This window comes from Aethalodelphis obliquidens, unplaced genomic scaffold (genome assembly GCF_003676395.1).
Source record: "Aethalodelphis obliquidens isolate GAN/ISIS:26980383/991018 unplaced genomic scaffold, ASM367639v1 scaffold6, whole genome shotgun sequence".
Classification (NCBI taxonomy): domain Eukaryota; kingdom Metazoa; phylum Chordata; class Mammalia; order Artiodactyla; family Delphinidae; genus Aethalodelphis; species Aethalodelphis obliquidens.
The window spans coordinates 1,292,856-1,319,289 of record NW_020837950.1 but is presented as its reverse complement, the minus strand read 5'-3'; the positions used below and the strand labels follow the sequence as shown (position 1 = coordinate 1,319,289).

Genomic DNA, 26,434 nt, shown 5'->3' with positions numbered 1-26,434 from the left:
GGATGGATCACATCAGGGAGCAAAACAAGTCTTAACAAATTTAAGAAGATTGAAATGCTTTATCAAATATCTTTTCTGACCACAATGGAATAAAACTAGAAATCAGTAGTATAAGGTAAACTGGAAAATTCAAAACATGCAGAAATTAAACACATTCTTGAACAATCAATGGGTCAAAGAAGAAATCAAAATGGAAATTAGAAAATATTTTGAGACAAAAGCACAAAACATCAAAACTTATGGGATGCAGCAAAAGCATCATTAAGAGGGAAGTTTATAGTGGTAAATACTACATTAAAAAAGAAGAAAGATGTCAAATATAAAGAACCTAACTTTATACCTCAAGGAACCAGAAAAAGCCCAAAGTTAGCAGAAGGAAGGAAATAATAAAGATTAAAGCAGAAACAAAATAGAGCATAAATAAAACAACAGAAAAAAAGTGTTTTTAGCAAAGAACAACAAAAAGAGGAAACATTACAACTGATACCAAGTAATACAAAGGATCATAATAAACTATCATGAACAATTAAATGCCAATAAACTGGATAATCTAGAGGAAACAGATAAATTCCTAGAAATATAGAACCTATCGAGACTGAATCATGAAGAAACAGAAAATCTTAGCATACCTATAACTAATAAGAAAATTGAATCAGTAATCAAAAACCTCCCAACAAAGAAAAGCCAGGACCAAACATTCACTGAAGAATTATACCAAACATGTAAAGAAGAATTAATTAGCACCAATCCTGCTCAAACCCCTCCAAGAAACTGAAGGGAAAGGAACACCTCCAAGCTTATTTTATGAAGCCAACATTACCTTGACACCAAAGCCAGACAGACTCCACAAGGAAAAACTACAATATCCCTGATAAATATATATGCAAAAATTCTCAACAAAATATTAACAAACCAAATTTAATAGCATATTAAAAGGATCATACACCATGACCAAGTGGGATTTATCCTTGGGGTACAAGGACGGTTCTACATACAAAAATCAGTTAATGTGACACACCACATTAAGGAACAAAGTATTAAAATCACACGATCGTATCAATTAATGCAGAAAAAGCATCTGACATAATTCAATACCTTTTCATGGTAAAAACACTAAATAAACAAGAGATAGATAGCAATTTTCTCAAGATAATAAAAGCCATACATGAAAAGCTCCACAGCTAACATCACGCTCAACAGTGAAAAACTGAAAGCTTTTCCTCTAAGATTAGAGGAACAAGGCAGGGATGGCCACTCTCGCTACTTGTATTCAACACAGTACTATCTAGAACAATTAAGCAAGAAGTGAAAGAAATCAAAATTGGAAAGTTTGAAGTAAAATTATCTCTCTTCGCAGATGACATGATCTTATATGTAGAGAGCCCTAAAGAGTCTAGCAAAAAAAAACTGTTAGAGCTAATAAACATCAAACAGCAGGACACAGGGGGCTTCCCTGGTGGCGCAGTGGTTGAGAGTCCGCCTGCCGATGCAGGGGACACGGGTTCGTGCCCCGGTCCGGGAAGATCCCACATGCCGCGGAGCGGCTGGGCCCGTGAGCCATGGCCGCTGAGCCTGCGCGTCCAGAGCCTGTGCTCCGAAACGGGAGAGGCAACAACAGTGAGAGGCCCGCGAACCGCAAAAAAAAAAAAAAAAAAAATAGCAGGACACAAAGTAAATATACAAAGATCAGTTGCATTTCTGTATACACTAACAACAAACAATCTGAAAAGGAAATTAAGAAAACAATGTCATCTATAGGAGCATCAAAAGGATAAAACACTTAGGAATAAATTTAATCAAAAAGTAAAATTTCTGGTGTGGAAGGAACTTCAGGAACTTGTCAGTTTCGGATAGAAATGTTTTCACTAACACGGAAAATCAGGAATTGCTGTATTCTTACTATTTCTCATTGTAGAACTGAGATATCACTATAACATTCTCATTCTTAGCATTCTTCTAAATCATGAGCTCCTTCGAAGCAGGAGTGAAGCTTCACTTCTTCATCTATTATTAGGACCTGTCAGAATATTTGACAAATACTAAAAACTCAATAATCATTGTGAATAACTGAATTAACCAAGACCAACCCAACCTTGCCACACCAAAGTTAATGCAAAACTTTACCCTCATTGACTTTGCTTGACCCATCCAATGTCCATTCTAGAATTTTTTTAAAACACCAAGAATCTGCTGTATATATAATATGACAGCAAGAAGGAGGGATATTTTAGATAGCAAAAAAAAGAGGGGGTATTTTTGAGTACAAAAAAGGGATTTTTTTGATGGCAACAAGAAAAAAATCCCTGGAGATTACGGACTCAAATAAAAGTAAGAGGTCTGAGTCAAAAACACCGGAGCAATAGAACTTAATTCCTAAAATGTGCATGAAGCAAAATTAAGAAGCATATCCTACTGCCCTACTTGGTTTTAAGTACTTTGGGATCAAGTTACTCGTCAGAATTAAAGCACCTAACAAATCCAGCATGCTGGAGGAGTAAGTATAGAAGTTAAGACCATGAGTTTACAGCCAGAAAAGCATGGATGAAAATCTTTGGACAATTTACTTAGTTATCCTAAGCCTCAGATTTCTTACCTAAGGCAACTGTTGTGAAGACTAAAGGATAATAATATATAGGGACACCAATTATTAACCAAATAAACACAAATGGAAACTCCCCCTTTAAAGCCAAAATAAAAGGCTTAAATATTTGCAGCACTTCAAAAGGTTAATATTTTTACCATATAAGGGTCTCTAAAAGTTAACTGAAAAAAGGTTAAAACCCAGCTAAAAACAAACAAACAAACAACAAAGAGTATAACTAAACGAGGAGCCACGAAGAAAACAAATCGCTAATAAATGTAAAAATTATTCCTGGCTAGAAATCAAAGAAACTTAAGTAAAAACATATTATAGTTAAATATTAGTGATTCCTTAAAAATTCTACTTCATATATTTATCATTCAGCAAATATTTACTGAGTACCAATACAAGTAAGTGTCCGATACGACGCTGACTGTAGTTTGGAAACAGTGAAATAGACACAGCCACTACATTTGAGGCACTTCCCAGAGAACCCACAAAGTGCTCTCTGAACACACTGGGAGTGACAAAGAAGTTAAAGAAGCCTCCTGGAGAACTGATACGTAAGCTGAGATCTCAAGAATAAAATAACAGTTCACCAGGCAAAGAGCTAGAGAAATTTGATCTATGCCAAAAGAACAGTATATGCAAAGGTCTGGAGACATGAGAAGAAACTGTGATTTTAGAATACTACAAGTAGTTTCGTATGATTAGGGCAAAAACCTAAGGACAGGGGGTAACAGAGGTTGTTGTAAGAGATGATACTGGTGAGGTGAGCAGATCGTGAAAGGTCACATGAAGGTAACTCCCAACACCTCCGCCCCCTCAACAAAGACATTGAAAGGTTTTAAGCAGGAAAGTGACATTAATAGACATTTGTTCTTTTGAACCATCATACTGGCTACAACACAGAGAATGGAATGGAAGTAGGCTCGACTAGAATTAGAGAGACTAGTAGAAGCAGAGCATTATAATAGTTCAGGTAAAATAATACAGAAGCAGAGATTATAAAAAGAAATATAGGAATTTTAATAGATCCTGAGATGACTAGACAGAATCTGGTGACTGATTAACAGAAGCTGGGGGCAGGAAGCAGTCAAGAGTATCACTCAAATTTTGGCTTGGACACATCTGTGGGTTGACAGGTAACACAGGAGGAGTAAGTTGGACGGTAGTGTGAGGGAAAGATGTTGAAAGCAGTGGCTAACATTTATTGAACATTTACTACGTATTGGGCATTCTTTAAAGTTTTCTCTCATTTAAGACTCAACAGTCATATGAGGTAGGCTCTATTATTATCTCCATTTTACAGATGAGGAAACTGAAACACAAAGAGAACAGGTAAGCTGGCCAAGATCAGCAGTAAAGCTAAGATAGGAACCCTGACAGTTTAGCCTGAGCTATGCTCTTAATCACTATGTAACAAATACCTCACAAACACTTTTAATGATGGATTCAGTTTCAGACATGTTATGTTTAAGATATCTATGGGACATACAAGAGGAAAAATGTCCAGTAGGCAGTTGGAAATGTGGGTTTGGCATTCAGGAAAGAACTGGGTAAAGATGTAAAGTGGGAGCCATCGACGTAAATAGGTAAATTAAAGATAATGATTAGATGGGCTTCTCTAGGAAAAACATATAAAATTAGGGAAAAAATGGCTAAGACTGAAACCTGATGAAAAATTAATATTTTACAGACAGGCAGAAGAGTAGCTAGTAAAATGGGGAGGCGGCAGAGCAACAATGTAAAGAAATGGCTCTAGAAACATTTCCTGGGTGTGAATTATGGATCAGCCCCTTTATTAGCTGTGAGTCTGAGACTAGTCACTAAATCTCTGTGCATCAGTTTTTTCATTTCTAAAATGGAGATAATAGTAGTACCTACCACATTCAGTTCTTTTGAGGATTAACTATGTTACACGTTTGGACAGTATATAGAAAACAGCAAATGCTCAATAAATTTTAAGTATGATTAGTGTTAATAATAGTATCAACTAGATGGAAAAGGACCAAAGATATAGAAGAAAGCCAGGAAGGATTATTTGTCAGTAAAATTAAAGGAAAAGAGTGCTTTAAGAAGTTGACAATGCCAACATTGCACTGTGGAGAAGAAAGTGACTCTAAAGTGTCTATTACATTTAATAACAGTTTGATAAGTTTGGTGATGGAGATATGAAATAGACACTGAACAATGCTTTAAGAGAGTAAATTAGGACTCCCTTTCTTAAAAAAAGTTTGATGAGAAGTGTCAATAATTCAAGCACTTACGTCCTTTGACCTAGTAATTTCATTTTGAAAAAAAAGGAAATAATCAGAGATGTAACCAAAGTTTTATATTCATTGCACTATTATTTAAAATAGTAAAGCTTGGAAGATTTAAACATCCAACAGCAGTTAACAGTGGCATTAAAATGTATCAAACATAAATCCAAATATGTTTAAGTACCAACTGTTGTTATTCCTGAGTAATTTGCTTATGGTTTTTTTCCATTTTTAGTTTTTCTTTAGCACTTTCTAAAATTTTTCCAAGAACATGTATTACTTTATAATCAGAAAAACTTAACTTCTGCCTTTTGAATGTTTTCTTTTAATTGTCCAATACTAGAGTCCTGGCTACCATAAGAACATAAGATACATGTTATCCATTCCAGAGAACAAAACATGAGTAACAAAGTAACACATTACTATTAAAAAACATGAGTAACAGAGACTATTTTCCTATGCACTGTTCATGTAACTTAAAGAAAAAAACTTTAAATTTCATCTAATTATTGATAATTTTTAAATTATTCATTAAAAAGGTTTAACTCAAAGAACCTGGGCTTAAAAAATGGAAACCACAATAAACTCTTTTCTAACCTAATAACCTATTGACCCACTGACCTACTTTGGAATTTAGGTTAGTTCAATCTGATATCACAGATCTTTCTGGGACGGATGGATCTATTAACATTAATTAAAAGTAGTGCTGAAATTTAATTGACTGGCATAATACAAAACCCAACAATCCTTAACTATATTTATCACCATTTATGAAAAATTCAAACTTGCTTCTGCAGATTACTGTTTGTATTATAGCTAAAAAGGTAAGTATTTCTAAGAGAACAATTTTAACTTGTAAAAAAAGACTGAAATACTTCTAAAATTAATTATTTAATGTATGAGTAAAGATGAAATGTAACAGTTCTCAATTTATTCAATACTGAATGGGAACATTAGTCCACCTCTATATAAAATATTAGCAAGATGAAAAACATTCTTGACTCTACAGCAGTTTCTAAGACCAACTTAAATTTAAAATTGACAGTAAGAACAAGAAACACACCTCACACCAAAGTCTCATGAACCAGACCTCTTAGAACCAAAGAAGATGCTTGCTCAATACAAACATCAAATGCTACCAAAATTCTAGACTGTCAGATGTCTAGACGTGAGGTATTTTTGAAGCCTCATTAAGTAAAAAAAACTGAAAAATTAATACAGCTCTCTTAGTGGCACACAAGACTACTGCAATTATTCAAATTCAAATAATGTCTGAGCTCCCTCTTCATGTGATGGACTGATCTGGTCCACAGAAAACATGAGCACCTTAACCCTTTTTTGAGATGAGACTGAGGCCTGAGACTGTCCCCAGCCTCAAATGAGCCCCATAAAAGATCTAAAGCTGCAGGAAGAGCCCAAGCTTGAGTCTCAATGTGAACTACACACTGAACCATGTACTGTAACCCTGAACCTATACCACCCTGCACCAGGCCTCACACTAGTATCCACAGGAAGACGGGACCCTGTGGTAGGCAGAATAAAGGCCCCACTAAATGGGCCACGCCCTAATCCCTGAAACCTGTGAATATGTTTCAAAAAAGGACTATGCAGGTGCGATCAAGGTTAAAGATTTTGAGATGAGTAGTTTATGCTCGATTATCTGGGTGGTCCAATGAAATCACATGAGTCTTTAAAAGCAGAAGACCTTTCCTGGCTGTGGTCAGAGAGCTGTGAGACAGAAAAGTCAGAAGGATGCAGTGTTGCTCGTTTTGATGGTGAAAGAAGAGCCACAAGCCAAGGAATAGGGGCAGCTTCTAGAAGCTTGAAAACACAAGGAAACATTCTCCTCTGAAGCTTCCAGAAAGGAATGCAGCCCTACTGACGCCTTGCTTTTAGCCCAATGAGACCCTTGTGGAACTTCTAAGCTGCAGAAGAGTAAGATAATAAATTTGTACTGTTTTAAGCCATTAAGTTTGTGGTAGTTTCTAAGTTTCTTGTTCTATGACAACAGAAATTTAATACAGGTCTAAAATCTCTGGCTGCTCTTGATAAATCTGCCTTTCCCAAACCCTCTCTCCCTCCATATTTACAATAATCTACCTAGGAAACCACCAGGACTAATCCTGTTATGCCCTACTTTCCTTTTATTTCAGTCACCAAGAGAGGTCCAAGACTCTCAGGTCACCCCCCATCACCTAGACTCTTGTCCCTATATACTCTGTATATCCCCACATTGACCCCTTTCCCCTTTCTTTCCCAATTTCCAAAATCCTTTCATTGTGTCCTCTGGAACTCACAGTATACCATTAGCAAAATATCCTACTTCCTCAATATTGCTGTTGTACACTCACTTCACGTTTCCTGCACCAACAGATCTCTTGCTCTCCTCCAGGAGTTCTGCTCTATCTCCAGGCCTTTCAAGTGATAGCTGTTCTTCTCTCCCATGTCTCATACGTCAAGGCCCTGGTGTGAGGGCCTCATTGTCATTTCTGAATTATTCTTTCTCTCCCTCCCTAAATCCCCCAGCTTTGAATCTCATGCCCCCAGACTATATCAGTTATTTCCATTTGCTTGTTGTAAGCATTCATAACTCCCCAGAATAAGCCCTCTTTCTCTGAGGGCTGTCTCTCTCCAATACCTCTTTTGTAGTTGTTTTTGATTTTGATATCTACATAAATGATCCTCCCAACATCTTGGCCAGTCAATTCCCTGACCTCCTCTCCTCCAACAATCCTGCACTTACCTCCCACTCATTCCCCTGGAGTTACTCTAGAATTCACCATTAGCAATAATCACACGCCCCCCCTCCATATTTTCAATTTCAAGCACTTTATCCCTCTGAATCTCACACAAGGTCTAGGATAGCATGTGATCTGCTTGATTCAAATCCATCAAAAAAAACCAAAAAACCACAAGCATTTTTTTCTAACTGGCCATATAGCTCTAATTTATTTATTTATGTCTATGTCTTTTTTTTTTTTAACCTGTCCTAGCCTCCTAATCGTTGCTAAGTACTTACAGTTTCTCATCCCATAAAAGGTACGAAGGAGCAAGGCAAGTTTATCTGAGATGGTCAGGGGACATCAGAGATAGTAACAGTCTCTGTTGGTCAGGTTCAGATAGTAACAGTCTCTGTTGGTCAGGTTGTTCATTATTCCTTATCAGAAACAATTCTTTTTCATGTTTGTCTAAACTCTAGGCTTCCTTTTTACCATTGATTCCTTTGTATATTTAACATATAGATAAGCCATTCCATGAGCCATTCTGTGCCAAATGCAACCTGCTTACAACTCTCATACGGCTAAAGTCAAGCTGATAATAAAAACATCTTATAATTCCAACTTATTTACAGCATTTACTAATAGAGGCACAAATAATACAAATATTAAAGAACAGGTGGAAGGAAACCATGGCTTCTGAAGATCACTTGCTCTGCCACATTATAAGACACCAATTTTCCTTTCTAGCTTCATTCTCTCTCTCCAGCCTCATCTCCCACTCCACCTTCACTGTATACATACTCCTTATTCTCTGGCCACACTAAACATGTCACCATTCCTGTGAAGGAGAAACTAAAGATCCCTGGGTACACAAAGGTCTGCCCATCAGTGTCCAGCATATTATCAACACAAATGATTTCTTAGTATACTAAACTAAAATTGATCTTTGCAGGAAATCACATTGTCATTCACATTAGGATTCAATTAATCAACATGTAAAACGCATGTTAGTGGAAAACTAAACAGAGGTACCATGTATTAGTTTCCTGTGGCTGCTGTAACAAATTACTACAACCTTAATGGAAGAAAACAACACAAATTTATTATCTCCCAGTTCTGTAGGTCAGAGTCCAACACAGGTCTTACTGGGCTAAACTCAAGGTGTCAGCAGGGCTGCATTTCTTTCTGGAAACTTGAACAGAAAAATGTGTTTCCCTGCCTTTACAATCTTCTAGAGGCTGCCTGCATTCCTTGGCTCATGGATCTCCTCAATCTTCAAATCCATCAGCAGACCAAGTCCTCCTCAGGCTGCCATCTCTTTTGCTTCCCTCTTCCCTTATTAAGACCCTTCTGATTACACTGGGCCCACCCAGATAATCCAAGACAATCTTCCCATTATAAGGTCATTTAACCTAACATAGTCACAGTTTCCAGCAATGTAGGATATGGACATCTTTGAAAGGCCATTATTCCGCCTACCACATCCCATGACCCAAGAAATCTCTTTGGTGAACACAAAGTATCTTTTGGGGATAAACGTTAAATAATTTGATCTATCAACACATAAAAGACTATATCACCATTCAGAAGTTCATAACTATCTGAACTATCTTTTCCTTTCATGTTTCTTCAAGGGAATTGAAAAATAACGTAGATGAGAATTCCAGTTGCATGAGTTCAACTGCAACTGAAGGTCAAACTTGATTGCTATAAGCAACAGGCTCTATGGATACTTTTCCGAATGGCAAAAGTTTTAACGTCCAAATGAATATGTGAGCATACTTTCCTTTTTGGACAATTATTTAATGGGCTACACCATATACAAAAATGGCATAATTTATAAGTATCAAACAAATGTCGAAACAAGATTGATCAATCCCAGCCTTTGTGGAATGCTTTATTTTTTTAATTTTCTTTTTCAGGATTGAGAAGACAGAAGCTCCCCTTCTGGTTTTTAGAGAAGAGCTTGTTTTCTGCTCTAGTATTATTACTTTCTTGTTATTTCTTGTTTTTTTTTTTATTTAATTTTTTTTTATACAGCAGGTTCTTATTGGTTATCCATTTTATACATATTAGAGTATATATATCAATCCCAATCTCCCAATTCATCACACCACCACTCCACCCCCCCGCAATGCTTTCGCCCCCCTGGTGTCCATACATTTGTTCTCTACATCTGTGTTTCAATTTCTGCCCTGCAAACTGGTTCATCTGTACCATTTTTCTAGGATCCACATACATGCATTAATACACGATATTTGTTTTTCTCTTTCTAACTTATTCTACTCTGTCTGACAGTTTTCAGATTCATCCACATCTCTAAAATGACCCAATTTCGTTCCTTTTTATGGCTGAGTAATATCCCATTGTACATATGTACCACATCTTCTTTATCCATTCGTCTATTGATGGACACTTAGGTTGCTTCCATGACCTGGCTATTGTAAATACTGCTGCAAAGAACACTGGGGTGCATGTGTCTTTTTGAATTATGGTTTTCTCTGGGTACATGCCCAGTAGTGGGATTGCTGGGTCATATGGTAATTCTATTTTTAGTTTTTCTAAGGAACCTCCATAGTGGTTGTAACAATTTACATTCCCATCAACAGTGCAAGAGGGTTCCCTTTTCTCCACACCCTCTCCAGCATTTGTTGTTTGTAGATTTTCTGATGATGCCCATTCTAACTGGTGTGCGGTGATACCTCATTGTACATTTGATTTGCAATTCTCTAATAATTAGTGATGTTGAGCAGCTTTTCATGTGTTTGTTGGCCATCTGTATGTCTTCTTTGGAGAAATGTCTACTTAGGTCTTCTGCCCATTTTTGGATTGGGTTGTTTGTTTCTTTAATATTGAGTTGCATGAGCTGTTTATATATTTTGGAGATTAATTCGTTGTCTGTTCATTCATTTGCAAATATCTTCTCCCATTCTGAGGGTTGTCTTTTCGTCTTGTTTGTAGTTTCCTTTACTTTGCAAAAGCTTTTAACTTTCATTAGGTCCCATTTGTTTATTTTTGTTTTTATTTCCATTACTCTAGGAGGTGGATCAAAAAAGATCTTGCTGTGATTTATGTCAAAGAGTGTTCTTCCTATGTTTTCCATTAGGAGTTTTATAGTGTCTGGTCTTACATTTAGGTCTCTAATCCATTTTGAGTTTATTTTTGTATATGGTGTTAGGGAGTGTTCTAATTTCATTCTTTTACATGTAGCTGTCCAGTTTTCCCAGCACCACTTATTGAAGAGACTGTCTTTTCTCAATTGTATATTCTTGCTTCCTCTGTGATAGATTAGTTGACCATAGGTGAGTGGGTTTATCTCTGGGCTTTCTATCCTGTTCCACTGATCTATGTTTCTGTTTTTGTGCCAGTAAGATATTGTCTTGATTACTGTAGCTTTGTAGTATAGTCTGAAGTCAGCGAGCCTGATTCCTCCAGCTCCATTTTTTTCCCTGAAGACTGCTTTGGCTATTCGGGGTCTTTTGTGTCTCCATACAAATTTTAAGATTTTTTGTTCTAGTCCTGTAAAAAATGTCATTGGTAATTTGATAGGGATTGCAATGAATCTGTAGATTGCTTTGGGTAGTATAGTCATTTTCACAATGTTGATTCTTCCAATCCAAAAACATGATATATCTCTCCATCTGTTTGTATCATCTTTAATTTCTTTCATCAGTGTCTTACAGTTTTCTGCATACAGGTCTTTGGCTCCCTAGGTAGGTTTACTCCTAGGTATTTTATTCTTTTTGTTGCAATGGTAAATGGAAGTGTTTCCTTAATTTCTCTTTCAGATTTTTCATCATTAGTGTATAGGAATGCAAGAGATTTCTGTGCATTAATTTTGTATCCTGCTACTTTACCAAATTTATTGATTAGCTCTAGTAGTTTTCTGGTGGCATCTTTAGGATTCTCTATGTATAGTATCATGTCATCTGCAAACAGTGACAGTGTTACTTCTTTTCCAATTTGTATTCCTTTTATTTCTTTTTCTTCTCTGATTGGCATGGCTAGGACTTCCAAAACTATGTTGAATAAGAGTGGTGAGAGTGGACATCCTGGTCTTGTTCCGGATCTTAGAGGAAATGCTTTCAGTTTTTCACCATTGAGAATGACATTTGCTGTGGGTTAGTCGTATATGGCCTTCATTATGTTGAGGTAGGTTCCCTCTATGCCCACTTTCTAGAGAGCTTTTATCATAAATGGGTTTTTGAGTTTCGTCAAAAGCTTTTCCTGCATCTATTGAGACGATCATATGGTTTTTATTCTTCAATTTGTTAATATGGTGTATCACATTGATTGATTTGCATATATTGAAGAATCCTTGCATCCCTGGGATAAATCCCACTTGATCATGGTGTATGATCCTTTTAATGTGTTGTTGGATTCTGTCTGCTAGTATTTTTTTTTTTTGTAAATTTTTTTTTTGGTTTTTTAAAAGATGTTTTAAGATTTTTTGGGATTTTTTTAATAATAAATGTGTGTTCCGAGGCCGAAGCACACACTTGTCTGCTAGTATTTTTTGAGAATTTTTGCAACTGTATTCATCAGTGATATTGGTCTGTAATTTTCTTTTTTTTTTTTCGTATCTTTGTCTGGTTTTGGTATCAGGGTGATGGTGGCCGCATTGAATGAGTTCGGGAGTGTTCCTTCCTCTGCAATTTTTTGGAAGAGTTTGAGAAGGATGGGTGTTAGCTCTTCTCTAAATGTTTGATAGAATTCACCTGTGAAGCCGTCGGGTCCTGGACTTTTGATTGCTGGAAGATTTTTAATCACAGTTTCAATTTCATTACTTGTGATTGGTCTGTTCATATTTTCTATTTCTTCCTGGTTCAGTCTTGGAAGGTTATACCTTTCTAAAATTTGTCCATTTCTTCCAGGTTGTCCATTTTATTGGCATAGAATTGCTTGCAATAGTCTCTTAGGATGCTTTGTATTTCTGTGGTGTCTGTTGTAACTTCCTTTTTCATGTCTAATTTTATTAATTTCAGTCCTCTCCCTCTTTTTCTTGATGAGTCTGGCTAATGGTTTATCACTTGTGTTTATCTTCTCAAAGAACCAGCTTTTAGTTTTATTGATCTTTGCTACTGCTCTCTTTGTTTCTATTTCATTTATTTCTGCTCTGATCTTTATGATTTCTTTCCTTATGCTAACTTTGGGGTTTTTTTTCCTTCTTTCTCTAATTCCTTTAGGTATAAAGTCAGATTGTTTATTTGAGATTTTTCTTGTTTCTTGAGGTAGGTTTGTATTGCTATAAACTTTCCTCTTAGAACTGCTTTTGCTGCATCCCATAGGTTTTGGATCGTCGTGTTTTCATTGTCATTTGTCTCTAGGTATTTTTTGATTTCCTCTGATTTCTTCAGTGATCTCTTGGTTATTTAGTAACGTACTGTTTAGCCTCCATGTGTCTGTGTTTTTTACGTTTTCTTCCCTGTAATTGATTTCTAATCTCATAGTGTTGTGGTTAGAAAAGATGCTTGATACAATTTCAATTTTCTTAAATTTACTGAGGCTTGATTTGTGACCCAAGATGTGATCTATCCTGGAGAATGTTCTGTGTGCATTTGAGAAGAAAGTGTAATATGCTGTTTTTGGATGGCATGTCCTATAAATATCAATTAAGTCTATCTGGTCTATTGTGTCATTTAAAGCTTGTGTTTCCTTATTAATTTTGTTTGGATGATCTGTCCATTGGTGTAAGTGAGGTTTTAAAGTCCCCCACTATTATTGTGTTACTGTCGATTTCCTCTTTTATAGCTGTTAGCAGTTGCCTTATGTATCGAGGTGCTCCTATGTTGGGTGCATATATATTTATCATTGTTATATCTTCTTCTTGGATTGATCCCTTGATCATTATGTAGTGTCCTTCCTTGTCTCTTGTAACATTCTTTACTTTAAAGTCCATTTTATCTTATATGAGTATTGCTACTCCAGCTTTCTTTTGATTTCCATTTGCATGGAATATCTTTCTCCATCCCCTCACTTTCAGTCTGTATGTGTCCCTAGTTCTGTAGTGAGTCTCTTGCAGACAGCATATATATGGGTCTTGTTTTTGTATCCATTCAGCAAGCCTGTGTCTTTTGGTTGGAGCATTTAATCCATTCACGTTTAAGGTAATTATCGATATGTATGTTCCTATGACTATTTTAATTGTTTTGGGTTTGTTTTTGTAGGTCCTTTTCTTCTCTTGTGTTTCCTACTTAGAGAAGTTCCTTATTACTTGTTGTAGAGCTGGTTTGGTGGTGCTGAATTCTCTTAACTTTTGCTTGTCTGTAAAGCTTTTGATTTCTCCATCAAATCTGAATGAGATCCTTGCCGGGTAATCTTGGTTGTAAGTTCTTCCCTTTCATCACTTTAAATATGTCATGCCACTCCCTTCTGGCTTGTAGAGTTTCTGCTGAGAGATCAGCTGTTAATCTATGGGAGTTCCCTTGTATGTTATTTGTTGTTTTTCCCTTGCTGCTTTCAATAATTTTTCTTTGTCTTTAATTTTTGCCAATTTGATTAGTATGTGTCTCAGCGTGTTTCTCCTTGGGTTTATCCTGTATAGGACTCTCTGCACTTCCTGGACTAGGGTGGCTATTTCCTTTCCCATGTTAGGGAAGTTTCGACTATAATCTCTTCAAATATTTTCTCAGGTCCTTTCTCTCTCTCTTCTCCTTCTGGGACCCCTATAATGTGAATGTTGTTGCTTTTAATGTTGTCCCAGAGGTCTCTCAGGCTGTCTTCATTTCTTTTCATTCTTCTTTTCTTTATTCTGTTCCACAGCAGTGAATTCCACCATTCTGTCTTCCAGGTCACTTATCCGTTCTTCTGCCTCAGTTATTCTGCTACTGATTCCTTCTAGTGTAGTTTTCATTTCAGTTACTGTATTGTTCATCTCAGTTTGTTTGTTCTTTCATTCTTCTAGGTCTTCGTTAAACATTTCTTGCATCTTCTCAATCTTTGCCTCCATTCTTTTTCCGAGGTCCTGGATCATCTTCACTATCATTATTCTGAGTTCTTTTTCTGGAAGGTTGCCTACCTCCACTTCATTTGGTTTGTTTTTCTGGGGTTTTATCTTGTTCCTTCATCTGGTACATAGCCCTCTGCCTTTTCATCTTGTCTATCTTTCTGTGAATGTGCTTTTTGTTCCACAGGCTGCAGGATTGTAGTTCTTCTTGCTCCTGCTGTCTGTCCTCTGGTGGATGAGGCTATCTAAGAGGCCTGAGCAAGTTTCCTGATCTGGAATGTTTTGTTTTTAAATTTCTGAGATGGATCTCCAGAAAAAGCGAGTGAATTATATCAACCCAAAAGAAGTACAGAATTTTATTAGTGCTAAAAATCTACAGGAACCTGTTAAGAAATTTGATTAAGTAGTATTACGAAATAGGTTTAGGGTCAGCTCATGAAATATTTAATAACTTACAATTAATATGTATAAATATAATGACAATGTTTTGACATACACCTCATTGATGAGGCCACCAGATCCATATAAAATACAACCAAAAAATGTCAATTTTCAAGGCCACAAATATTCCTCTTCTTGCAGTGTAATCACTTTATAAAAAAAGACAGTTGTTTTGACCTATTAAAACTTGAGTAAACTGCCAGGTTGCTTTTGTGCAGACAAGTAGGTGAAGCAAGTTCACAACCATCTGAAAACTAGTTCAAATACATTTAGATGCATTCTGAACCACAGATTATTCAGAGAACTACCACCAAGAACTATTTTTTCTTCACTAAAATTATTAGAACTACATTTATATTTAAGATAAAATTCACTCTGTTTAAATTGTAAGATTTTGCAATAGATGATTTATATATATACTGTCCATTCCCACTTTTCTATACCTATGTACTTTCAAAGTTTTCAAATGAACAAAAATACATGAGCATATTAAGTTCCTTAGTTGACTATTATTATTTTTTAACACACTGACTCACTGCTTGATCCTTACCTGAAATGACAAGGTCTGAGAAAATCACAAGCCAAGATCCTATCTAAATCTGTGGAGTATCAAGGGAGATGGAACTCCCTTGATACAGACACATTTTATTTGCAGCATGCAAGTAAGAGTAATTAAGAATAAAAAAGGATATGTATATGGCATGCTCATTCACAGCCAGAAGGCCTATGACCAGGCTTCATACGGTACAACCTGGACTTAACAAGTATTACATAACAGAGACATACCCTTGATACAGAAGATACGATTTGAGATTTCTATTGATATATCTTCAAGTCTGCTATTGAACTCATGCAGTAAATTTGTATTGCATATATTGTACTTTTCAGTTCTGATGTTATCACTTGATTCTTTTATGTGGTTTTTATTTCAGAGGAGAACTATCTTTCTATTCACTTCAAAACTGTTCCCTTTTGTCTCATGGGCCATGGATATAATATAACAGCGGCTTTAAAGTCTTTTTCTGATAATTCCACCATCTGAATATCTCAGGGTTGGCATCTATTTATTGTCTTTTCCCTTAAAAAAGTCAGATTTTCCTGTTTCTTTGTATGTCAAGTAATTTTGGATTATATCCTAGGCATTCTGAATATTAGGTTATGAAACTAGATTTTATAAACATCTTCTGGAGAATTTGGTATTTTTTTTGCTTAAGTTTATACTACAAGTTATATATTGCATTCTAGCATGGCAGTACCACTGTCAGCTCAGTTTTCAAAGTCTTTGCTATGTTTTTTGGCTTTATCCTCTGCATGCACTGCTCAGAGGCAAGTCTGGGATTTGAACAGTGGTTTATATTGTAGGTCAGTTCTCTGTCTTTGCTGTGTTCCTTTGGGTCTGTACATGCATGCGTAGCTCATAAGTAAGGTGGGACCTTTGTGGGTCTCCTCTCACATCAGCTCTCTTCTCTGTGAGATTTCCCCAGCATGCTCCAGTTTCCAGGGGCCTTTTCCCCAAATCCTCTGACCAGAGAAATCGTTTTCTCTCAGAGTTTTAAAGTGCTTGTGCTACCTGGCAATGTAACTTTATAGGTAGAGATGGTCTCAGGGCAGGCTTGGGAGGGAAAAAAGGGGTACTCCTTTTCCTTGTCGTGTGTCTAGAAATAGGGGTTTCTCTAAATTGCTGCATCCACTGTGCAGTTCCCTAATTCAGCCCACCATTTGGTCAAAGCTGGGTCATGAGAAGAAAGAAAAGGTATATTCACCATTACACAGGCTAGTCTTCAAGTTATAACTTCCTTTCTCGATTTGCCTTTTTTTTTTTTTTTTGCGGTACGTGGGCCTCTCACTCTTGCGGCCTCTCCCATTGCAGAGCACAGGCTCCGGACGCGCAGGCTCAGCGGCCATGGCTCACGGGCTCAGCCGCTCCGCGGCATGTGGGATCTTCCAGGACCGGGACACGAACCCGTGTCCCCTGCATTGGCAGGCGGACTCTCAACCACTGCGCCACCAGGGAAGCCCTTGATTTGCCTATTATTAACTTTCAAGGTCTTTAGATAGTTGCTTTTAGTATTCTATTGAGAGTATTTAGTTCTAATCAGTCAGAGAGAGGCATACTCCATTTTGGCCTATGCATTGTATTATATCCATTTCTCAACAGACTTTCACCTAAAGTCTTTAGTAGTCATTGACTGATCATTATCTAGATCATAATTCTATTAGAAATTGCACTGTGGTGAATTTCTAATCCTATCATTCTCCCAGCATTTGTTATTGTCTATGATTTTTCTATAACAGTAAACTTTCCCTCTTAACTATTTGGTTATCCTGGAATGAAATCTGTACAGAAAATGAAGAATAAATGGTTGATTCTTTCATTTACCAGTGATTTTCAGAGTAATAAAATGAGGGTTTTTTTTAAGTATTATTATAAACTTCTGAATTCTTATATGTGTATCAATCTTCAGTTGTTATACATATTTTTGAACCTATTTTTATGGAAAATTTCAAACATACACAAAAGTAAAAAAGAATAATTATTAACCCATATATTCATCACCCATTTTCAACAATTATCAAATCATGGTCAATCCTGTTTCATCTATTCTTCCCCTTCCCCATTCCTTCCCATCCTCCTTTGTATTATTTGAAGCAAATCCCCAAAACTATATCATGTCATCTGTAAATACTCTAGTACGAATGTGCAAATTATAAGGACTTAAAAAAAAAAACACAATATCATTACCTTTAAAAGTTAATAAAAGATGTCTAAGGCCTCTACACACAAAATATTTCTGAGAGAAATTTTAAAAGACCTAAATATATGGAGATATACTGTGGTTAACATATTGAAAGTCTCAATATGGAAAGATATTTAAGATATATATATATATTTAAGATATATATATATATATATATATCCAAATTGATCTACAGATTCAATATTAAACTAGACAATAATAATATGAAATAATAAATAACATTTAACTTGCTTAATGTTAAGCAGGGATTTGTTATTTATTTACTCATTTAGGAAACTGACAGGCTGAGTGTAAAATCTTTATTGAAATTCATAAGGACCAAGAAGAACCAAGGCAATTTTGAAGGACAAAAGTTGGAGAACTTAAAGCTATAATAACTAAAAGTGTATGGCACTGGTACAACAACAGACCAATGGAACAGAAACAGAGTCCAAAAACAGACCCACAAATAAAGTCACCTGAATTACAACAAAGGCACTACTACTGCATTACAGTAGGAAAGGACAGTCTTTTCAATAAATAATGCTGGACCAAATGGATTTCCAAATGGAAAATAAAATAAACCATGAATCCTACCACACATCATGCAGAAACCTAAATGGGAAAGTTAAAACACTCAAGTTTATAGAGGAAAACATAGCACAGTATCTTCTTGGCTTTGAAATAGACAAAGAATCCTTAAAACACAAAAAACTAACCATAAAAGAACACTCTGATAAAATAGACTTTATTAAAATTAAGAAATTATCTTAATTAAGACACACTACTGAAAGAGTGAAGAAGAAGAGATAACTTCAATACTTAATCCAACAAAAACTTATCCTAGAAATAAAGAACTTCTGCAAATCCGTAAGACAGACAACACAACAGAAAAATGGACAAATAACATGAACAGGCATTTCTCAAAAAAGGATATCCAAAGGGTCAGTAAGCATGTAAACATGTGCTAACCTTTTAAGTTATCAGGGAATAACAAATTAAAACTACAATAAAATTTCACTACATACACTGCAGAAGAGTTATTAATTTGAAACACTAATAATTTCAAGTGTTATTGAGGATGAAGAGCAACAAGAATTCATGTACACTGTTGGTGGAAGTGTAAACTGATTCAACCATTAGGAGCATCTACAAAAGCTAAACAGCCAAATACCCTGACCCAGCATTTTCACCACTGGATATTTATCCAACAGAAATGCATACATATGTGCCAAAAGAAATGTTCAAGAATGTTCACAGCAGAATTGTTCATAACAGCCAAAAACTGAGAGTAAACCAAATGCTCATCAACAGTACAAATGGATGAATAATTTTGGTATATACATATAATGAAGTATTACAAAGCAATGAAAAAGGATGAGCTACTGCTATATGAATCAATATGAATGACTCACATCAACAAGATGTTGACCATAAAAAGCCAAAAGAAGTTCAAAAATAGACAATATTAATGAATAGTGAATCAAGCAAGAATAATAGTTACCTTTGGGAGTGCGTGATGACTGTCAGGGGGCATGAAGGAGGCTCCTGGATTGATGAAAATGTTCTATATCTTGATCTTGGTATTGGTTAAACGAGTGTTGACTTCATAAAATTTCATCAAAATGACACTCAGTATTTATGCACTGTATAATATGCATGTTTTAATTCAATATAAAACATTTTAAAAGTTAGCAATACTATATCAGTCTCTTGATATTTTATTTTTAACTTTTTGGTTATTTTACTTGGTGAAATTGAAGTCTAGTAGAACTAGGTTTCTACATCAATCTGCCTCTTACTTGGGTACTAAAGTCATTATTTACTTTTTCCTGGATAATTACTGACAGTTTTGATATGTGGATCCTTCCCACATTATGACGGCAAAAGTTTACCTTGAAGTTAGACCTATCTCATGTTCACAAACTAGATAATTCTAAGATGATATTTTTTTCTTAATGTAAATATAATCAATTTTCTATATTAAGTTCCAGGTCACCAGTTCCCACAGTTTGTATTTGGAAAAAAAGAAGAAAATTCAAAGCTTCTGAGGCTTAGCATCTAAGCTCAGTTTTAGCTAAACTTGAAAAAAGCAAATCAGGGCTTCCCTGGTGGCACAGTGGTTGAGAGTCTGCCTGCTGATGCAGGGGACATGGGTTCGTGCCCCGGTCCGGGAAGATCCTACATGCTGTGGAGTGGCTGGGCTCGTGAGCCATGGCCGCTGAGCCTGCGTATCCGGAGCCTGTGCTCCGCAATGGAAGAGACCACAACAGTGAGAGGCCCGGGTACCGCAAAAAAAAAAAAAAAAAAAAAAAAAAAGCAAATCAAGGCATGGTGTAAGCATAAGGTTGTTGTGAAATATAATGAATTATTAAATGTAAAGCGCTTAGAAAATAATGTGTACCACAAAGTAAATGCTCAAAAAAAGTCTGCAATTCTTTATACCAGTTTGAAAAACCTTACAATAGATCCTTACTCTTGAATTTCCTTCAAAATATTTAAGACAATAAAAACAGATCTCTTTTAAAAACAAAGTATATTTATGGAGCTAAGGGAAAACTTAATAGATTTTTAATGAAACAAGCCAAAGTGAACATTAAAGAAAAGTATAGGATAGATGAAAATTTAATTAACTATACCTAAGGGTTTTTTTAAGTTCTAAGTTGTACTAATAGATATTTAACTATGATATTAGGATTAGAACTTCTACATATAATTTATCCAGTTTGCCAACTGTTAACACATGCATCATTTTCTTTATATACCGATAAACATATTTTCTGAACCATTTGAGAGTAAGTTGCATATATCATGTCCTTTTACCCCCAATTACTTAAATGTGTACAGCCTGGGAACAAAGACATTCTCTTAAATAACCATAGGATAGTTACTAACTTCAGGAAATTTAACAATTATACAATATTAACGTCTATTTTTTTAAGAGAGCAAATAAAGTCCTTTAGGGCTCCTCTAGTACAGGATCCAGTTCTGAGTCAGGTATTGGATTAGCTATTTTATCTCCCTAGACTCCTTTAATCTGGAAGTTTTCCTTCAGCTAAATACCTTTTAAACTGTCTTACGTTTACAAGGTACTCTGCAAGATAAGATTTTAAAACTTGGGTTCTTAAGCAAACTATATAGGGAAGTTTCATTAAAAAAAAGAGATTCAATGGAAGAGTTAGGAAAAGTTTCAGAAGACTAAGATGAGAATACAAAAATCTTCCTATCCAAGAGTGGCTTTAGTATATATACATTTTAAAGCTTTATAATGAGGAGGTTTCTAGGTTTCTTTGATATTGGTAATTCGTGGATTAGTGGTTTCAAAATCCTGTCCCTCAAGATGTCAAAAAATTACAATATATAATCAACTTAGGGCTTCCCTGGTGGCGCAGTGGTTGAGAGTCCACCTGCCGATGCAGGGGACACGGGTTCGTGCCCCGGTCCGGGAAGATTCCACATGCCGCCGAGCGGCTGGGCCTGTGAGCCATGGCCGCTGAGCCTGCGCATCCGGCGCCTGTGGTCCGCAACGGGAGAGGCCACAGCAGTGAGAGGCCGGCGTACAGCAAAAAAAAAAAAACAGTCATGGTACCTACCCTTAAGAAACTTGTAATTTAGCAAACCTAAGATTCCTGCTTTCAGATAGGAAAAGTATTATGTTTTCCTATTTTGAAAAGGAAGCAACTATGATGCAGCGTAAAAAATGTGTCCAAAGACAAAACTATGAAATGTTCTAGAGGAACAAAAAAGGTAGATCCTGAAATCGTGATCTTTAATCTCCTAACAGAGGACTTAACTTGCCTCTGTCAGACTGCAGAAAAGCTCCTTAAGAGTATCCTCCAATCTATCCATTGACTCCAGAAGGGACATGTACCGTCATCCCCAATGTACGTACTAGCTTTGTTCCATTGAGTCAGTCACCGACTAGTTTCCAAGTAATGTACTAGTACTTTCACTTAAAAAATAACAGGTAATCTCCATACACAGAAAAAACCAGAAACTGTACAAAAGGTATATACTATTAGATACTTTTAGAATGGATGTGATAATAAATGTGGAAACAGAAGATGTGGCTGGTCGTAGTGGTTCTTTAATAAGTAATTTAACTTCGTCGGCGATAGGCTGTAATAGGCCATATGGTCCAACGAAGTTTGGTCCTTTTTGAAGTTGTATATAACCTAATACTTTTCGTTCATTAGTGTGAGGAATGCCACAGCTAGAAAAATTGGGACAATAAGTGTTAGAATGTTAATTATAAACATTTTGTTAGGGAGAGGAGTTGAACAGCTAATAAATGTTTAAGTTTTACATAATTACTGGGCTCTGCCACCCTAACAAACCCTGTTCTCAGGCAGGGTGTTTTAATGAATTAAGATTGTATCATTAATTAGTTTTAAGGCACTTTTGTAAAGTAGACCTTATTTCTCTTGTCTTTTCGTACTGGGATAAATATGTAATAGATAGAAACTGACCTGGGTTACTCTGGTGTGAACTCATATCACATAGGACTTTAATTGTTGAACAAACTTAACTTTAATAGGGGTTACACCATTGGGATGTCCTGATCCAACATCGAGGTCCTAAACCCTACTGTCGACATGAACTCCAGAATAGGATTGTGCTATTATCCCTAGCATAACTTGCTCCATTGATCAATTTTTTTGGATCAATAAGTGAAGATATTTTGACTAGTTGGTCTAAGTTTTAATCATTCAGAGGCTTTTTCGTTCTCCGAGGTCACCCCAACCAAAACTGCTAACCCATATAAAAGTTTTGTTATCCCTTGATGGTTTAGTTCCTTTTTTTTGGGGGGGGGGGCGGGCAGTTATTAAAGCTCCATAGGGTCTTATCTTATTTTGTCAATTTCACTGATTAAAAGTAAAAGACAGTAAAACCCTCATGTGGCCATTCATACAAGTCCTTATTCAGAGAACAAATGATTATACTACCTTTGCATGGTCAGGATACCGTGGCCATGTGACAGATGTCACTGGGCAAGCAGTGCCTGTAACACTAGTTACGCTAGAGGTGACGTTTTTTTGTAAACAGGCAAGATTTGTATTTGCCGATTTCCTTTTACTCTTTTTAATCTTTCCTTAGGGGCATACCTGTGTCAGGTTAACAGTAATTTTAATAAATAATCTAACATTGACTTAGGTTTATTTGTTGTTAACTACCAGTGATATCTATTTACTTATATAAGCTTATGCAAGGACAAATATTTCTTGTTACTCATATTAACATTACTGCTTCTATTAATTGATTAGTCCAGTATTAAACTAGGAGTTGATTTACTTATTGGTGGTATTAAGGTAAATGTGTTGTTGAACTTGAACGCTTCCTTAACTGATGGCTGCTTTTAAGCCAACTATGGTGTTATTTTTACTCTCTAGATAAGGTTGTATCCTGTTTCTAAAAAGCTGCAACTTTTTAGATTAGTATTTAAAAATACATTAAAATTTATGATTTTTTGAATAGTTTTTAAAGTTGAACTAAGATCCTTTTCCTGGACAACCAGCTATCAATCAACAGGCTCGTTATACCTCTACTTATAAATCTTCTCACAAGTTTGCCACATAGATGAGTTTGTTCTAATAAACTGTATGTAAGTAGCTCGTCTGGCTTTGGGGTATTTAACTTAAGTTCTCTTTGTTAAAAATTTCAGTTAAATCATTATACAAAAGGTAAAAGGGGGAAGCTTTACTTTTTATTACTTGTAATGCTTCTTGCCTCATGCCCTTACGATACTTTCTCTATAGTGCCAAAAAGCTTTTAATTTCTATCTCCTATACTTTAAATATTGGGTGAATGATTTATTCAATCTGCTTATAATAGTTCAATTTGTGGGAGGCTTGGGCTAGATGTAGTTCAAAGTATCCATACACTTTGAAATCTCCTGAGTGTAAACTAGGTGCTTTTGTTTAAGCTATACTTTGATTTATCCAAGCACACTTTCCAGTATGCTTCCCTTGTTATGACTTTATCTCCTCTCATATGTTTGGTACTTGCTAAGAAGTTATAAGAGTTATTAATACTTGAGAAGGGTGATGGGCAGAGTGTGCATGCTTCACGGCCTGACTCAACTAAGCACTCTATTCTTAATTTACTGCTAAATTCTCCTTTGGTTTTTAGCTTCATCAAAACTTTTGTATAATAAGAAATATGTCTTGAAATAGAAAATGTAGCCCATTTTTTCCCATCCCGTAAGTTACACCTTGACCTAATGTTTTTATGTATAATAATTATGCTTACTGTTATTCCTTTTCAGGGTTTGCTGAAGATGGCAGTATACAGACTGAATTAGCAAATGTTGGTGAGGTTTATCGATTACAGAGAGAACACACTCCTCTAGAGGGGAATGAAGCACCATCAAGTCCCTTGAGTTTTAAGCTATTGCTAGTAGTACTCCGGGGAATAATTTTGTTATGATAATTATTTGCATGTAGGGCTAAGCATAGTGGGCTATCTAGTCCCATTTGGGGTCTTAGCTGTCATGTGATCAGTAACTGTTAAAGTCACTTTTGCAGTTCATTTTTAAATAGCTATAGCTTTTTAAGGCTTAGCTAGAACTTAACTTTATTTTTTTATTATTCTTTAACACATTTTACACCGATTTTCTATTAATTTGGGTTAATTGTATGACCACAGTGGCTGGCACGAAATTTACCAACCCTAAATAACATAACTTAGTTGAACTTTCATTTATGGCTTAATTTTTATCACTGCTGTTTCCTGTGAGGGCATCGCTAAGCAAAGCATTATGAGCTACTATTTTAGTGTGCTTGATACCTGCTCCTTTTAATCCTTCATGATTTAGAGGATAGTCTGCTTAAGTTATTATGGTAACACTAAAACCTGGTAGAAAACAGAGTACTATACTAATTTTCTTTCTACAAATGTCCATTCATTTTAGAAGAAAAGTAATAGGAGAATCAACTTATTTTCTATTTTAAAACAGTAACACAGGTCAGTCTAATGAGAATATGGATTATGCTTTCCAGGACACGAAAAAAGTGTAAGTCAGTCACTGAGAGCTGGTATCAACTCTTACCTCCCTCTAATTTTCCCCCACTCATCTCTTACTTTGCACTCAATCTATAGACACTTCTCTACCCAGGTAGAGAAGGGGTCAGCTAACTTACTCTGTAAAGGGTCACAAAGTAAATATTTTTGGCTTTCTGGGCCCTAACATCTCTGATGCAACTACCTAACTCTGCCACTATAGCTTGAAAACAGCCATACACAATATGTAAAAAATAAGAGTGGCTGTATTTCAATAAAGCTTTATTCACAGACACTAAAACCTGAATTTCATATAATTTTCACATATCATAAAATAGTATTCTGCTTCCAGGATTTTTTTTCCCCCAACCATTTAAAAATGTAAACACTATTCTTAGTTCACGGGTCATACAAAAACAGGCAGCAAGCTGGATTTGGTGGTGTGCAGACCCCTCATGGAGAGACTTGCTTGTAAGGCAGACATGCAGTAGGTGACTGGCCCTTCTGTACCTCAGTCAACTGCTTCTTTATCTCTAAACCTAAAACCTGACAGGAAATAATTCTTATTCTACTTTTCAGTCATTTGCAAATCACCTTTCTCTCAAAAAAAGACAAGTTATAATTCTTACTTTCAGGTAGTAACTTTGAAAAATTTCAAGAATTGCTGAAAGAAAATACATCTGGATATCAATTACCTTACCAATAAATAATCTTTCATTCCTCTGAAGAATAAAAAATCTAAAGATAAATAAAAACTATCAAAGAAGGTAGCCGATCATGTCCTAAATATTTTTATAATACTCTGTCCTATGTGCCTTGCCAGGAGACTGTAAACCTCATTGTACCCAATAATTATGACAGAAAAGGAAGGAAGGAAGGAAGGAAGGAAGGAAAGAAGGGAGGGAGGGAGGGAGGGAAGAAGGAAAGGAAAGGGGAGGGGAGGGGAAGGGAGGGGAGGGGAGGGGAAGGGAGGGGAGGGGAGGGGAGGAAAAGGAAAAGGAAAGGGAAAACAGAAAAAAGAAAAGAAAAAAAGAGAAGGCATACTTCTGAGCTCAAAATGAAGATTGAATATATCTAGTGAAACTCACCAAGTTGTAAAGATTCATCTAAGAGGAATGCAGAATCTTCCAAAGGCATCTTACACTGTGACAAAATCAGCTTCTAAGTTTCAGCAGCTTTACAGGAAAAACAAAAAACAAAAAACAAAATCTGTAAAACAAGGGCAGCTGTGGAAATAATGTTAACCAAATTCTAAGTAACAATACCGCCAGTATTTTTTCCCATCCACATATACAGCATTAATTGGGGCTTCCTATGTGCCAGTAATAGGGGATGCAGCAATGAACATGTCAGATTCCATCAATTCCTCCGGGAGCTCAGTCTGTAGGCCAACTCCAAATGGGATGAAAGGCTTTAAGAATCATGATGATGTGAAGGGAAAGCATGGCAGAGATACAAACCAGGCTAGTGGGAACTAGTTAGGAAAGGTTTCCTAAAAAAGAGGCAACTAATGCAAGCATGAGTAGGGTCTGACCAAATAAAGCAAGAGGAGAGGGGAGAGAAAGAACAAGTTTCATTAGAAGGGAATGGCATGTTCAAAGGGCCAGATGTAGGAGAGGATAGGGCGTTTGTGTGCAAGTAAAAGAAATCTAGTATGGCTGCTCAGAGTAAGAAAAGGGATGAGAAGGTCATTCTCTGAGATGAGATGGGCAAGGGAGGAAAGTAAGAAGTGAAGCAATTTGCCC

General features: G+C 36.1%; 1 protein-coding gene across 25 annotated transcripts in view; it reads right to left on the bottom strand.

Moving 5' to 3' along the window:
- Window positions 1-26,434, bottom strand: part of CLOCK (clock circadian regulator) — a 135,332-nt gene that overhangs the window by 70,176 nt on the left and 38,722 nt on the right. For 15 of the 25 annotated variants that reach the window (XR_003432110.1, XR_003432108.1, XR_003432109.1 and 12 more), the window contains 2 exons: window positions 25,778-25,864; window positions 19,195-19,295 (listed from right to left, as the gene is read on the bottom strand). The gene's annotated coding sequence lies outside the window, so the exon portion shown is untranslated. Of the gene's footprint in view, window positions 1-1,900; window positions 2,018-19,194; window positions 19,337-25,777; window positions 25,865-26,434 lie in introns of all 25 variants that reach the window. The other 10 variants (XM_027102903.1, XM_027102900.1, XM_027102897.1 and 7 more) reach the window with 5 other exon arrangements.